The sequence below is a fragment of the Apodemus sylvaticus genome, chromosome 20 (assembly GCF_947179515.1).
Source record: "Apodemus sylvaticus chromosome 20, mApoSyl1.1, whole genome shotgun sequence".
Taxonomy (NCBI): Eukaryota; Metazoa; Chordata; class Mammalia; order Rodentia; family Muridae; genus Apodemus; species Apodemus sylvaticus.
In genome coordinates, this window is record NC_067491.1 from 57,018,144 (window position 1) to 57,034,241 (window position 16,098).

Here is a 16,098-nt window from a genome sequence, read left to right on the forward strand (position 1 = left end):
TTCTTTCAACAAACCCAAAAGAAGATAGCCACACAATCAGTATTCCACTTTTAACAATGTAAATAACAGAAAGTAGCAATCACTTTTCCTTAATATCTCTTAACATCAATGGTCTCAATTCCCCCAATAAAAAGCCATAGACTAACAGACTGGATATGTTAAGAGGACCCAACAATTTTCTTCATACGAGAAACCCACCTCAGTAACAAAGACAGTCACTACCGCACAGTCAAAAGTTGGAAAACAATTTTCCAAGCAAATGGTCCCAAGAAACAAGCTGGAGTGCCCATTCTTATATCAAATAAAATCAACTTTCAACCAAAAGTTGTCAAAAAAAGATAAGGAGGGACACTTCATAGTGGTCAAAGAAAAATCTACCAAGATGAACTCTCAGTTGTGAACATCTATGCTCCAAATGCAGGGATACCCACATTAATAAAAGAAACTTTATTAAAGCTCAAAGCATACATTGGACCCCACACAATAACAGTGGGAGACTTCAATACCCCACACTCAGCAATGGACAAATCATGGAAACACAAGCTAAACAGAGAAACAGTAAAACTAGCTGAAGTTATGGACTAAATGGATCTAACAGATATTAATAGAACATTCCACCCTAAACAAAAACAATATACTTTCTTCTCAGCACCTCATGGTACCTTCTCCAAAATTGACTGTATAATTAATTGATCTCAAAAGAGGTCTCAACAGATACAGGAATATTGAAATAATTCCATGCACCCTATCAGATCACTATGACCTAAGGTTGGACTTTAGTTCAAACAAAAACAGCAGAAAATATACATAATCAGGGACGCTGAACAATGTTCTACTCAATGATAGCTTGCTCAAGGGAGAAATAAAGAAAGAAATTAAAGACTTTATAGAAATTAATGAACATGAGGACACATCATCATGCCAAAACTTATGGGACACAATGAAAGCAGTGCTAAGAGGAAAACTCAGAGCTCTAAGTGTCTCCAAAAAAAAATGGAGCTTACGCTAGCAGCTTGACAACACACCTTAAAGTTATAGAACAAAAGAAAGCAAATACACCCAAGAGGAGTAAACTTCAGGAAATAACCAAACTCAGGACTGAAATCAACCAAATAGAAACAAAAAGAACTATACAAAGAATCAACGAAACCAGGAGGTGGTTCTTTGAGAAAATCAACCAGAGAGATAAACCCTTAGCCAGACTAACCAGAGGGCACAGAGGCTCTCCCCAAATTAATAAAATCATAAATGTAAAGGGAGATATAACAATAGAAACTAGCCAGGCGGTAGTGTCACATGCCTTTAATTCCCAGCACTTGGGAGGCAGAGGCAGGCAGATTCCAGAGTTCAAAGCCAGCCTAGTCTACAGAGTGAGTTCCAGCTCAGCCAGGGATATACAGAGAAACCCTGTCTCATGGAAAAAAATAGAAACTGTGGAAATTAAGAAATCACCAGATACTACTACAAGAGCTAATACTCAACAAAATTGGAAAATCTGTACAAAATGGACAATTTTCTAGACACATACCAGGTGACAGCATTAAAACGGGATCAGATAAACCATCTAATTAGCATCTAAATAGTTACATTAATCCTGTTGAAATAGAAGCAGTTGTTAAGCATCTCCCAAGCAAAAAAAAAAAAAAAAAAAAAAAAAAAAAGCCCAGGACCAGATTGGTTTAGTGGGGGAATTCTATCAGATCGTCAAAGAAGAGTTAATACCAATACTCTTCAAACTATTCCACAAAATAGAAACACAAGGAACACCAGCCAATTCATTCTATGAAGCCACAATAATACTTATACCTAAACCAAACAAAGACCAAACAAGGAAAGAAAAGTTAAGACCAATTTCCTTTATGAACATTGATGCAAAAATACTCAACAAAACTCTGGCCAGCCGAATCAAAGAATGCATCAAAACAATAATTCACCATCATCAAGTAGGCTTTATCTCAGGGATGCAGGGATGGTACAATATATGGAAATCCATCAATGTAAGCCACTACAAAAACAAAATTAAAAACACCCACATGGTCATTTTATTAGATGCTGAAATCACTTTTGCCAAAATTCAGCATCCCTTCATGATAAAAAACTTGGAGAGATCAGGAATTCAAGGCCCATACCCAAATTTAGTGAAAGCAATTTCCTGTAAAGCGGTAGCCACTACCTTATTAGGACTACACATTATAAATCCACCTGTGACAAGAGCTCTCTACCCCCAAACTGTAGTAGGCAAATTTGGCATAAGGCTGAATTTGTCCTGAATTGCCTTGTTCATCTTTCCAGGTTAGAAGCTTAGTGCTTTGCTTTGGGTTATTGACATAACCAATCCCTCAGAGGTGAGTGAGCGTATCTGACAAGGGCCAAGTTGAAGGCCAGTCTTGTCCTCTACTAATTGTCACTTCAGCTCCAGCATCTATTAATCCTTCAAAGTTTTTTCCCTCAATTGTTAATTTAAGGTTAGATCTCTTACTAGTAATAGATTGAACCCAGTACACAACAGAGGGACCAAAGCCACTCTGTCCTCTCTTACTGGAATCTGGAAGGTAGTTAGTTGATACAAGGGAACTAAGTTGAGCAATTCTTTGGTTAGCAGGTATAGTTATAATACCATGAATGGAAGCAGCCATAATTTTAATTTCTCCCTCATAATCATTGTCTATGAACCTGGATAACCCTGCAGTTCTTTTACAATAGTACTGCTTCGTCCTAGAAGCAATCCACAAGTTTCTGCAGGCAAAGATCCAAAAACTCCTGTAGGCAGGGTCTGAACTCCCATTTCTGGGGTTAATACAACATGGGAGGTTGAATAGATGTCCAATCCAGAGCTGCCTTGTGTTGCCCTGAAAATTCAAAAACAGATGTCCCTGGCCTGGCAGCGGCTTCATGGCCCTACAAAATGCTTGCTGTGGGCATCTGGGAGGAGGCTGGCCCCTCTGCCTGAGGCTGGGCCCTCTGCCTGAGGCTAGCCCCTCTGCCTGGTTCCCGACATGGGAAAGCCCTGAATATATCTTAGATTTACAGTCCCTGGCCCAGTGATTACCTTTCCTGCATCTAGGACAAACTCCTGGGGATAACTTGATTGCCCACTTACAGCACCTCTGTTCCTAGGGCAATCACTTCTAAAATGACCCAAACCTCCACATTTAAAACCCATTTTATTCTCTGTCTCTGTGAGCGTATTGCTTGCCTGGTGGTTCCTTGCAAAGCTATAGCCATAGCTAGACTTTGATTGTATGAAGGCCCAATCTCTGCACAAAGGCAAATATACCCAGCTAAGTCTATCCGTCCCTTATAAGGTCTAATGGTGGTGTGACAAGCTGCATTAGCATTCTCATAAGCCAACTGTGTGACAAAGATTCTGCTTGAGAATTTCCAAAAATTCTACCTGATTTCAGTAGCCTATCCACAAAATCCTGAAAAAAGTTCATCAGGTGCCTGTCTAATGCTTGCTAAACTTCCACTGAGATCCCCTTTAGTCGATAATTGATTCCACGAATGGTGAGTGGTGGGCAGCCATTGCAACCTGTGCATACACTCCAACAGGGAACCCAATCTGATTAGCATTGCCTCCATATTGACCCTCTCCTAGTAGCATGTTAGTGTCCCAATCTGAATTACCTGATTCATCCCAGCAGTTCTCTTACTAGCTTCATGCCATTCAGAATTCCAAAGCAAGAAATCTCCTCCTGACAAAGTAGGCTTACATAGAATCTTCCAATCTTGTGGGGTTAAGTTTGACTGTATCACAGTATCCAAGAAAGCTTGTGGAAAAGGACCGAGGGCTATGATGTGCCACAGCTGTCTTTAATTCCTTTATCACTTTGAACTCCAAGGTTTGATATTGTCTAACTATATTCTGCTGGTCTATGATCTCAACGACAAAGTTAGATGTGTCCTACCTTTCCCTGTGAGCCTGACTTACAGCTCTTTCTAGTGGCGATTGGTGTGTCTCAGGATCAGTGCTCCTTCCTGAACTTGATACACTTTCTGCAACATAATTTCAAACTCCAATTTATGTAGTTGCATATCCATCTTGGTATCATCTCGTACAGTAGAGGCCACAGGCAGAGCAGAAGGTGCACTAGGAGGCCAATCCTCACCATAATATTAGGCACCTCCTTCGTCTGAATGAGCTTTCTCCTCTAATGTTAGCTCTTCAGTAGTGTCTCTGTATCTTTCTAAGTTAGGGTTGAGAAGACTCTTTTCTGAGGAAGTCCTCTCTGGCAGGCTTGGATCTTGAGATTCCTCAAGTTCTCCCTGTGTGATATCTGGTGCCTGTGAGATCTCTTCATCACTAGCATCTTTTATAAGCATCCAGAGGCAGAGGGTAGTATTATCTGCCTTGGTGGCTCTTAGTGCTTTTCCAATTTTTTCCCAGGTTCTCTTATATAAAGTTCTTTTTTTCTCAGAACCATGGGCAACAAGAGTCTATCTGATCTAAAAAACCTTCTAACCATTGTTTTTCAAACCCTACTCCTTTCTCCTGAAGCAGCTCTTGAAGGCTGCGAACAAACGCCTGTTTTGAATTTCCTATCCCATTTCCCACTGTCACCTCCTAAGCAAGCTCAGTGTTGGGTCTACGCTGTCCCACTTAGCCTGTATCCTTCTGCACCAACAACAACAGCTTCAAAAAGATGAAATTTTAGACTAGTGTTAGTATTTAGCTCCTGTATTTGCTCCCCATGCAGGGTACTGTCTTTTTCTATTTTCTGCAAAGCTTCGCCAAGACAGGGTCACCTCAGGAGACCTTCCTGTGCCTGGACACTCGTCAGGCGCAAATCTGTAATTGCTCGCAGTTATGTCAAACAGGTTTCCTGGAAGGGAAGCTGGGGATCTATGGGAAGTTGGGGAAATGAGATGGAGACCAAGACAACAGCACCTGCTCAAAGCTTCAAGGTTTAATGGAGGACTCAGAATTTTAAGGTTTCATGCAAGACTCTTCCCCCAAATTCCAGGGTGTGTTCTGGGAACTGGTCTGGCTGTTCACTTGGCATTGGCTCCACTGCACAGGCAGCTGGGTGGGTCACCTGCTTAATTCAGGAATTTGTAAATCTGGAGGAACAAAGAACTTCACCTTGGTCTGAGTGCTCCACCCTAGGTGGAGAGGATTATGGCTAACACAGGAATTTCTGCTCAGAGGCTGGGAGTAGAACTTCTTGGTCAATGTCAAGTTCCTGCCAGGTGGCATGGCATCCCAATAAGGCTCTTTACACTGGATGTTTTCAGTCAGGAGCTTTTTGCATTTTGTGTTTCTTTGACTGCTGTGTCAATGTTTTCTATCTTCTGCACCCAAGATTCTCTCTTCTTTCTCTTGTATTCTGTTGGTGATGCTTGCATCTATTACTCCTGATTTCTTTCCTAGGTTTTCTATCTCCAGTGTTGTCTCTCTTTGTGATTTCTTAAATTTTCAACTTCCATTTTTAAATCCTGGATGGTTCTATTCAGTTCCTTCACCTGTTTGAGTGTGTTTTTCTGTAATTCTTTAGGGGCTTCTATCTGTTTACCTGTGTTCTCCTGTATTTCTTTAAGGAAGTTACTAATGTTATTCTTAATGTCCTCTATCAGCATCATGAGATGTGATTTTAAATCCAGCTCTTGCTTTTCTGGTGTGTTGGGGTATCCAGGATTGCTATGGCGGGAGAACTGGTTTCTGATGTGCCAAGTAGCATTGGTTTCTGTTGCTTATGGTCTTGTGCTTGCCTTTGTCATCTGGTTATCTCTGGTGTTCATTGTTCTTCCTTTTTTTTTGGCTGGAGCTTGTCCCTGCTGTGGGCCTGTAAGCCTGTGTCAGCACTCTTAGGAGACCAATACTCTTCAGACAGGATGTGGATGCAGATGGCTGTGGAGCCTCTCGGCTCCAGGGTGCAGATGGTGACTGGACTGGTCCTGTCCCAGCTGCTCCACTGGATGCCCTGTGCATTCCTAAACTTTCCCCTCCAGACAGTTATTGGAGACAAAGTGTGGATCTCACCTCCGTGCCCAGAAGTGAAGGCTCTGCTGGGAGATCCCACTCTCCTGGTGGGCAGTGCACAGAGAGAAGTGTAGCTGCCGGGCTCCCTGGTGCAAATGGTGACAGGAGGGCTCCTGTCCCAGCTGCTCCACTGATCATATGATGGTGAACATTTCGTTAGGTGCTTCTCGGCCATTTGATATTCCTCAGTTGAGATTTATTTGTTTACCTCTGTACACCGCTTTTACTAGGGCTACGTGTTTCTCTGGAATCTAACTTGTTGAGTTGTTTGTATTTATTGGGTATTAGCCCTCTGTTGTATGGAGGGTTGGTAAAGATCTTTTCCCAATCTGTTGATGGCAGTTTTGCCCTCTTAACAGTGTCCTTTGCATTACAGAAGCTTTGCAATTATATGAGGTCCCATTTATCAATTACTGATTTTAGAGCACAAGTCATTGGCGTTCAGTTCAGGAAATTTTCTACTGTGCCCATGTGCTTGAGGCTCTGCCCCACTTTCTCTTCTATTGGTTTCAGTATATCTGGTTTTATGTGGAGGTCCTTGATCCACTTGGACTTGAGCTTTGTACTTGAAGATAAGAGTGGATCCATTTGCGTTCTTCTACATGCTGACCTCCAGTTGAACCAGCACCACTTGTTGAAAATGTTCTTTTCCACTGGGTGGTTTAAGCTCCTCTGTCACAGATCAAGTGACCATAGGTGTGTGGGTTCATTTCTGTGTCTTCAGTTCCATTCCACTGATCTACCTGCCTGTCTTTGTTCCACTACCATGTGGTTTTAATGACTATTGCTCTGTAGCACAGCCTGGGGTCACGGATGGTGATGATTCCCACAGAAGTTCTTTTATTGTTGAGAAAAGTTTTTGATATCCTGAAGGTTTGGTTATTCTAAATAAATTTGTGTATTGCACTTTCAAACTCTATGAAGAACTGAGTGGCAATTTTGATAGGGGTTGCATTTGATCTGTAGATTGCTTTTGGCAAGATGGCCATTTTTACCATATCAACCCTGCAAATCAATGAAGATGGGAGATCTTTCCATCTTCTGAAATCATCTTCAGTTACTTTCTTCAGGAACTTGAAGTTCTTGTCATACAGATCTTTCTTTCACTTGCTTGGTTAGAGTCACAAGGTTTTTATATTATTTGTGACTATTGTGAAGCATGTTGTTTTCCTAATTTTTTCTCAGCCTGTTTATCCTTTGAGTAGAGAAAGACTACTGATTTGTTTGACTTAATTTTATATTCAGCCACTTGCTGAAATTATATTTCACCTGTAGGAGCTCTCTGTTGGAACTTTTGGTGTCACTTAAATATACTGTCATATCATCTGCAAATAGTGATATTTTGACTTCTTCCTTTCCAATTTGTATCTCTTTGACCTCCTTTTGTTGTCTAATTGCTCTTCCTAGGATTTTGAGTACTATATTGAATAGGTAAGGAGAGAGTAGACAGCCTTGTCTAGTCCCTGATTTTAGTGGGATTGCTTCAAGTTTCTCTTTATTTAGTTTGAGGTTGGATACTGATTTGCTCTGCATTGATTTTACTAAATTTATGTATGGGCCTTGAATTTCTGACTTTTACAAGACATTTGCAATGAAGGGGTGCTAGATTTTGTCAAATGATTTTTCAGCATCTAATGAAATAAATGATCGTGTGGTTTTTCTCTTTGAGTTTGTTCCTATAATGAGTTATTGTGTTGGTGAACATTTTATATATTGACCCATCACCGCATTCCTGGATGAAGCCTACTTGATCATGGTGAATAATTGTTTTGATATGTTCTTTAATTTTTGTGAGAATTTTATTGAATATTTTGCATCAATATTCATAAGGAAAATTAGTCTGAAATTTTCTTTCAATGTTGGGTCTTTGTGTCGCTTAGGTATAAGCATAATTGTGGCTTCTTAAAACAACTTGGATAGTGTTCCTTCTGTTTCTATTTTGTGGAATAATTTGAAGAATATTGTTATAAAACCATATGGTCTTGTGCTTTTTTTGTTGTTGTTGTTGGGAGACTTTTAATGGCTGCTTCTATGTCTTTAGGGCTTATGGAAATATTTAAATAGTTTGTCTGATCGTGATTTAATTTTGGTACCTGGTATCTGTCTAGAAAATTGTCCATTTCACCCAGACTTTCTAGTTTTGTTGAGTATACTCTTCTGTAGTAAGATCTAAAAATATTTTTGCATTTCCTGTTTCCGTCCTTATGTCTCCCTTTGATTTTCTCAAAGAACCAACCCCTGGTTTTGTTGGTTTCCATGTAGATCTTTTTGTTTCTACTTGATTAATTTCAGTTCTCAGGTTGATTATTTCCTGCTGGGTACTCCACTTGGGTGTATTTTCTTCTTTTTGTTCAAGAGCTTTCAGGTGTGCTGTTAAGCTGATAGTGTATGATCTCTCCATCTTTTTCTTTCTTTGGGGGACAGGGAAATGACTCATAGCTATGGGTTTTCCTCTAAGCGCTGTTTTCATTGTGGATATTAGCAATAAAATACAGGATACCGATGCTACACTCCACAGACCCAAGGAAGGTAAGCAAGAAGGAAGGATCTAGTGAGGATGCTTGAATCTCACTTAGAAGAGGGAATAAAACAGTCATAGGAGATAGATGGAGGGAGGGAACTGGGTGAGAGAGGGGATAGGGAGGTGAATGAGGTGATACAGGGTTCAGGATCAGGTGGGGAGACAGAAGGGCCCAGAAGGCCAGGAGAATAAAGGGAAATCTGCAACTTGCAGGGTTTGGGGCTGGAAGAATCACAAGGACGTGCCAAAAACCTGGGATGGTGGAGGCCCCAGGAAATCAACGGGGACGACCTTAGCTGACACTCACAGCAGTGGAAATATAAAGCCTGAAAAGGCCACCTCCAGTAGCCAGACAGGAACCCCAGTGAAGTGATAGGGACACCAACCCACCCACAAAACTTCTGACCCAAAATTTATCCTGTCTACAAGAAATGGAGGGGTAAAGATGGAGCAGAGACTAAGGGATTGGCCAACCAATAACGAGCCCAACTTGAGACACATCCCATGGGCAAGCACCAGTCCATGACACTACGATGATACTCTGTTATGATTCCAAACAGGAGCCAAGCATAACTGTCCTCTGAAAGGGTCCACTCAGAAGCTGACTGAACCATCCAAACATGGGATGGAACTGGGGGACTTGTATTAGTCAGGGTTCTCTAGAGTCACAGAACTTATGGAATGTCTCTCTATATTGAGGGAATTTATTGTGATGACTTACAGTCTGTAATCCAACTAACCCAACAATGGTCAGCTGTGGATGGGAAGTCCAAGGATCTAGTAGTTGCTCAGTTCCCACGAGGCTGGTTGGTTCAGCTGATCTTCTGTAGAAGTAGGTTCCAACAGATGTGCTGGCAAGTAAGTGCAAGTGGGCAAAGAAGAGTGAATCTTCCTCCTTCAATGTCCCTATGTAGGTCTCCAGCAGAAGGTGTGGCCCAGATTAAAGGAGTATGCCACCACACCTGGATTTGGAACTTGCTTTGTCCTAGGCTGACCTGGAACTCAGAGATCTCCTTGCCTCAGTCCCCTGGGATTAAAGGCGTGTACCACCTTTCCTGGGCCTAAGCTGTTCATGGCCACTATGCCTCAAGATAGATCTCCATGCCAAGATCCAAATCAGAAACTTGTATCTTCCAGCCTCAAGATCTGGATCACAAGTATGCCCCTCAATTCTGAATTGTAGTTCATTCCACATGTAGTCAAGCTGACAACCAGGAACAGCCATTACAAGAATCTTATGGAAGATTTGGGGGAAGGATTGAGGGCCTGGAAGGGGATAAGAACTCACAGGAAAACCAACAGGGTCAACTAACCTTGACCCCTGTGGGCTCTCAGAGACTCAATCACCAACCAAAGATGTTTGAATGGGCTGGAACTAGGCCTCCCCACACATATGTAGCAAATGTGTAATTAGGTCTTCATGTGGGTCTTCCAACAGGTGGAGTGGCGTGTATCCCTAAAGCTGTGAAATATGTTTCCCTAACTTGGTTACCTTGTCTGGTCTCAGTGAAAGAGGATATGTGTAATCCTGCAAAGACTTGATGCACAAGGGTGGGGGATACCCGAGGGAGGTCCTCTAAGAGGAGAAGGAGATGGGAGACGGGGGGAGGGACTGAGTGAGGGGAAGACCAAGAGAAAGGGCATCAACCAGGTGAATGAATGAATAAATAAGAGTGAATAAATAAATAAATAAATAAATAAATAAATGTTTTTCTTTTATTTTAAGTGTATGGGATTTGGGAGGGGGTGTATGGGCACACGTGTACAGTGCCCAAGGCCCAGTGGTCAGAAGAAGGTATCAGATACCTCTGATGATGAAGCTAACAGGCAGTCATGAGTTACCATGCACACTAGCCACTGGGCCATCTCTCCAACCACAAAATTATTCCATTGCTACAGCATGACTGTAATTTTGATACCATTATGAATCATCATGTAAATATCTGATTTGCAGGATGTCTGGTACATGACCCCTATGGGGGTTGTGACCCCCCCCCCCCATATTGAGAATCACTGTTTTAGGGACTTGACGTGAAGTGTGAAATCCACAATGTGAGGTCGCCTACTTGGTGAGGTTCCAGGCCAATGAGAGACCTTGTTTTATTGAAGAAGATGAAGAAGAAGAAGAAGAAGAAGAAGAAGAAGAAGAAGAAGAAGAAGAAGAAGAAGAAGAAGAAGAAGAAGAGAAAGAAAGAAAACATCTAAGAACGGACACATGAGGTTGACCTCTGACTTCCACATGCAAACACACACACACACACAGGCACACACACACACGCACGCACGCACGCACACACGCACACGCACATGCACACGAACATGTGCAGGCACACAGGAGAATCACTGTCGCCCAAGCTGGTCTCACATTCCCCATTCTACTACCTCAGCCTCCCAGTGCCAGTGTCACAGGCACGCATCCCACACCCACAGTCTCTGTGCCTGCTAAACAGAGCCAGCACGGGGCAGTGAGGCAGAGAGGCAGGCATGGGTGCCTGGGAGAGGCTCAGCTCAGCTGCAGTCAGGCCAAATGGAGGATCTGTACAAGCAGAGCCCTGCTGTGCTCAGGACGTGAGCCTGCATTTTCACTGGGAACTTCTGCCTCTAACAGAACAGCTGGGACCTGTGGGACCTACAGTGCAGAGTATTGGCTGGAGGATGCTGGCACGCAGTCATTTAACAGGGAGGATCCCCGTGAAAATGCAGGCTGTCAAAGGCTGAACACCAGCTACCAAGGGCAGAGGCATCTGGCATGCTCTCTGAGTTGGGCTGAATTCCTTGGGCCTCCTGGATTTCAGTGTCTGCCAGTGGCATACAGAGGATCCTGACCCAGCCTCTAAGGAGAAGAAGGAAATGGAGGGGGGAGTCGGTACTTTTGACTGTCCCCCCATGCTCCCAAACCCAAAGACCTGAAGGACAGAAGGAGCCTGCCCATTCCCAGAGAAACACACACCTTGTCCTGGGATACAGCAAGACCTGCACCCCTCCTGCTGCCCCTGGGAGACTGGCCAGGCACCCTGGGAACACGATCAGGCACCTAACCAGCACTGACCGTGAAGGGTCTCTGTTTTCTAAGCTGGACCTAGGATAAGTATCCACCACACACAGAGGAAGGCCACACTGGCTATGAGGCCTCTGTCTTGGCCTATATACAAGACACCCAGGACAGGTCTCTGTCCCCCAAGTCTCTGCTAAGACTGGCAGGTCCTGCACAATGATGCACTGAGAGGTTAGGTAGGCACAGGAGGACCTTCTACCTCACCAGGAGAGCTTGAAAAGCAACATGCACAGCAGAGACATTTGGTACAAAGTTTATAACACACCCTCCCATGAGACAGTAACTTAAAGTGTTTTGCAACAATCAGGAAGGGTAGATCCAGGAGGACCTACTTCCAATGCCTGGCTACACATTTGGTCCACATGGTCATAGTGGGGACAGGACAGCACATCAAGCCTGAGGGAGGGGCTTGGAGGCCCAGAGCATTAATCTTCTACAGGTGTGAGGAAAGGATTCAGACCAAAAGCAACCTGTGACCTTCCAGGCAGTCCAAGGGTTGGCAGCCATCTTCCCAAGGCCAAGGCCACCTGCCCATTCAGACTAACAAGGTGTTCTTCACCTTCAGGGCTGTCAGGGAGGGTGCTGACTTCATGAACAGTCTCGGGCCAACCATTCCCGGGGCCATGCTGGGATGGCCCTCCTCGAAAACCCATTGGTGACCAGAGAAGCCCTCCGAGCAGGACCGCATCTTTTGAGGCCATGCGATAGTCAAGGAATGCTGAGGATGGGCCCTGCCCACACTCAGTGCCAGACAGGCACCCAAGACCCTGGTCCACAGTCACCAGCCAGGACCCCGGGACAGCTCCAAAGCCAGGAGTGCCTGATCAGGGGCATGGGGCCAACACTTGACTGGCCTACGGGTGACTTTCCAGCTTCCATAGCAGCTAGGGTCGGTCACCAAGGGTCAGCGTCAGCGACAGACTGGACTTGCGCTCTGGCTCTTCACCCTCCTGGCAGGGCTGGGAGGGCCGGGATTTGAAGAAATCTGAAATGTAGCAGACCTGGGGAGGGGAAAGACAGTGAGTATGACAGGAAGAAAAAGAATGTCTTCTGGGGGCCCTGAAGGAGAAAGTGAGGGGGTATAGTCATGTGGATGGGTGGGGCCAGCAGTGAGGGGCTGTTTGAAGCTAATTCCACTCCTCAGAGGGTCTGCAGATGAGGAGTTGCCTTGTGAACCTTCTCCCCACCTTAACTTTTCAAATAAAGGCTTGAGCCAATGATTGGGCAGGAGGAAGGGGGAGGAGCTGAGAGTCGAGGGGAGGAGCCAAGGGGGATAAGTAGGAGGGGAGGGGCTTCGGGGATTGCAAGCTAGGCTGCAGAGAGAATCTCATGGCCTGGAAAAACTGCAAGTTACATGGACTAATATAGATGGGAATAGAGTAGTGTAGCAGGAGATCTGCCCAATCTAGACTTGTAGCTTGTTTTGTTAAACGATTGAGATTTCTTTTACCGGGGAATTGGGTTGGAAACAAAAGTAGCAACAAGGGCCAAGCTCTTGAAGACAAAACAGCAGGCAGAAGTTGCGGGCCATCGGAGGCGGGCAGTGCAGATCCTGTAGGTCAGGCAAGCAGCACTCACCCTGAGGCAGGCCACCAGGGCTCCCTGCAAGAGGCCGACGAGGACATCACTCCAGTGGTGCTTGTGGTCAGACACTCAGGTATAGCCCACATAGAAGGCAAAAGCCACCAAGAAGAACCGAACGGTGGGCCTCAGCAGCTGGACCCACTTCCAGCAGAGCCGGGCCTGCACGTACAGCTATCGGGACATCAGCCTGCCATCAGCTGGGCCCACGAGTGTCCACAGCCTGCCCAGCCCGGGGCGAGAGTCGCAAGGCCCCCTACCCTTAGCGCCTCGTCCACACACCCCATTGTGCAGAAGGGAAGACCAAGGCCCAGGGAAGGCGTGGCCCCATAAGGTCCCCTGGGAAGGAGATGGGTACTCACCGCCAGGAAGAACATGCAGTACATGCCAAAGGAGGAGTGGCCAGAGTAGAAGGACAGCCTGGGAGAAAGGACAGCAGCTCAGGTCATGGAGACCCAGAGGCAGAGCCACAAGCTCCTTAGGGAGCTGGCAGCCATAGACGAGTGCAACTCGAAACTCAGGCAAACAGGGCCAGATGGGTGGCTCAGCAGTTAAGAGCCCTGACTGCTTCTGCAGAGGACCCAAGTTCAGTTCCTGGTGCCCACATCCTACACTTTACAACTATCTATAACTCCGACTCCAGGCAATCTGATGCCTTTGGCCTCTGAGGGTACCTGTAGTCATACACACACACACACACACACACACACACACACACACACACACACTTTTTTTTTTGGTTTTTTTCAAGACAGGTTTCTCTGAGTAGCCCTTTGTGTTCTGGAACTAACTCTGTAGACCAGGCTGGCTTCGAACTCAGAAATCCACCTGCCTCTGCCCCCCAAGCACTGGGATTAAGGCGTGCCCCACCACTGCCAAGCTCACACACACACACACACACACACACACACACACACACTTAAAAGTAATAAAAATAAATTTTCTTTAGGACTTACTTTTATTGTATGTGTATGGGTGTTTTGACACATCTCTGTGTGCCACATGCATGCAATGCCTGCAGAAGCCAGAAGGAGGCATCAGATCACATGGACCTGAAGTTGCAAACTGTTGTGTGTGGACTAACTTGTGAGTTTTCAGACTCTAATACACATCCCCTGGAATAAAAATAAAAATTTAACCCGAGGGGTACTGGAGAGATGGTGTAACTGTTAAGAGCACTGGCTGCTCTTCCAAAGGACCTCAGTTCATTTTCCAGCACCCACACGGTGGCTCACAATCATCTGTAACTCCGGTTCTCAATTCTTGCCTCCACGATTACTGGCCATGCATGCGGTATACTGAAATATGCAGGCAAACCACCCATACACATAAAATAAAACTAAAATTGAGAAACAAATTTTAACCTGAAGGAAGGCTTGCACACGGGACACTCCCTCAGGAGGCCCTGGAGCAACCGTCTCCCCTCCTGACCCTCAGTTCACCAACTCCAACCCCTGCCTGCTCCTGGAGCAGCCACAGCCAGCATAAGCACACGGTCAGGCTCCCAATACTACAGTCACAGCCACTGCTGTGGCAGCTGGCAGTCTGGGTTGCTGGTCATCACCTCATCTTAAAAAGATATTTGTCACTGCTCGAGCGGCAGCCATGACCTATGCTTTGGAGACTCTGAGGAGTCATTCCCCAACCTGGGCACCCCCAGAGCTGCTCTCCAACCTTAGCAGATACAATAAGGCTAAGGCAGAGTCCCCAGCCCCACCCCAGCACCCAGAAAACAAAAGTGAAATGTATGTCCAATCCTGTGGACCTCTATGCAGACCATAGACCTCATTCTAACAGGCCCACCCTCAGTTCCCTCATGTGAGCCATGAAATAGTCAATGACCTCAGTATCCACTGTCCCTGTGACTTGGTGTCGAGTCACAGCTGTGGGTTTGACCTTAAGTACAGTCACAAACAGAAACAGACAAGAGTCACGGTTTTGCAACAACAAAAAATATCCAAGGCGTGCACATACATAACGCAGCTAATAACTAGAAGCTGCCTAAGGAGCTGGGGAGACGGTCAGCCAGGATGGTGCCCCTGTGCAAGCCAGAGGACCTGAGCCACCCTAATAATCACAACAAAGGAGGCAGTGCATTCCTTAACCCAGGACTGCAGCTTGCTGGCCATTCCAACAGGACTGCACAGCTCCAGGTTGAGTGAGAGTCCTTGCCTCAACCTTTAAGTTGATGAGGGACTGGAGAGTAAACTCTGGGGTTGGGAGCGCTCAGTGCACTTGCAGAGGATGAGGGTTCAGATCCCAGCACCCACACAGCAGCTCACAGCAGCAGCTTCTAACTCCAGTCCAAGGGGATCTGGTGCCCTCTTCTGACCCCCATAGACTCTGGCAGCTCCAGCAGGGAGGCGGGCATCTCCTGGAAGTAGTTGCCCCTGAGGTTGAGCACATGGAGGCTACAGTAGAGCAGCGACTGGGCCAGGCAGGCCCTTGGGCTTCGATCCTGGGCCGCTCAGCTGGTTGTTCCTGGCCAGCAACATACGCTGGACGCTCAGTGTCAGCAGGTCGGGTCCCAGCACTGCGAGGTCATTGCCACTCATGTCCAGGAGCAGGAGGAGGAATCCACCGCCCAGCGCGCCCGTGGAAGTGACCAGCAGCAGTCACAGCAGCTCCTCCTGCGAACAATGCCCCACACTCTGTGGATGGACCAGTTGAGTTTGGCCTCCCAGAGCCCAGTGTCCTCCATCCAGCGGGATCCTAGGAAGCCTGATGAGGCAGTGCATCCCCGAACCTGAAGGGTTCGACCCCATCAGAAGTGGTGCAGCATGGCCCTGCCCAGGCACTCACGCATGATGGAAGCCTCAACCTTCTTCTTTACTCTTTGGCTAATATCCACTTACAAGTAAGTATATACAGTTGTAGATTTGGTTTATTGCTAATATTATCTTAATGGGGTTCCCAAATTATACGAGAATTTGCATGTCTAAGTGTGAGACACTGTCCTTC

General features: G+C 45.7%; 1 pseudogene; it reads right to left on the bottom strand.

Moving 5' to 3' along the window:
- Positions 1–11,793: 11,793 nt before the first annotated feature.
- LOC127670608 (phospholipid phosphatase 2-like) lies at positions 11,794–15,692 on the bottom strand (annotated as a pseudogene).
- Positions 15,693–16,098: the final 406 nt, after the last annotated feature.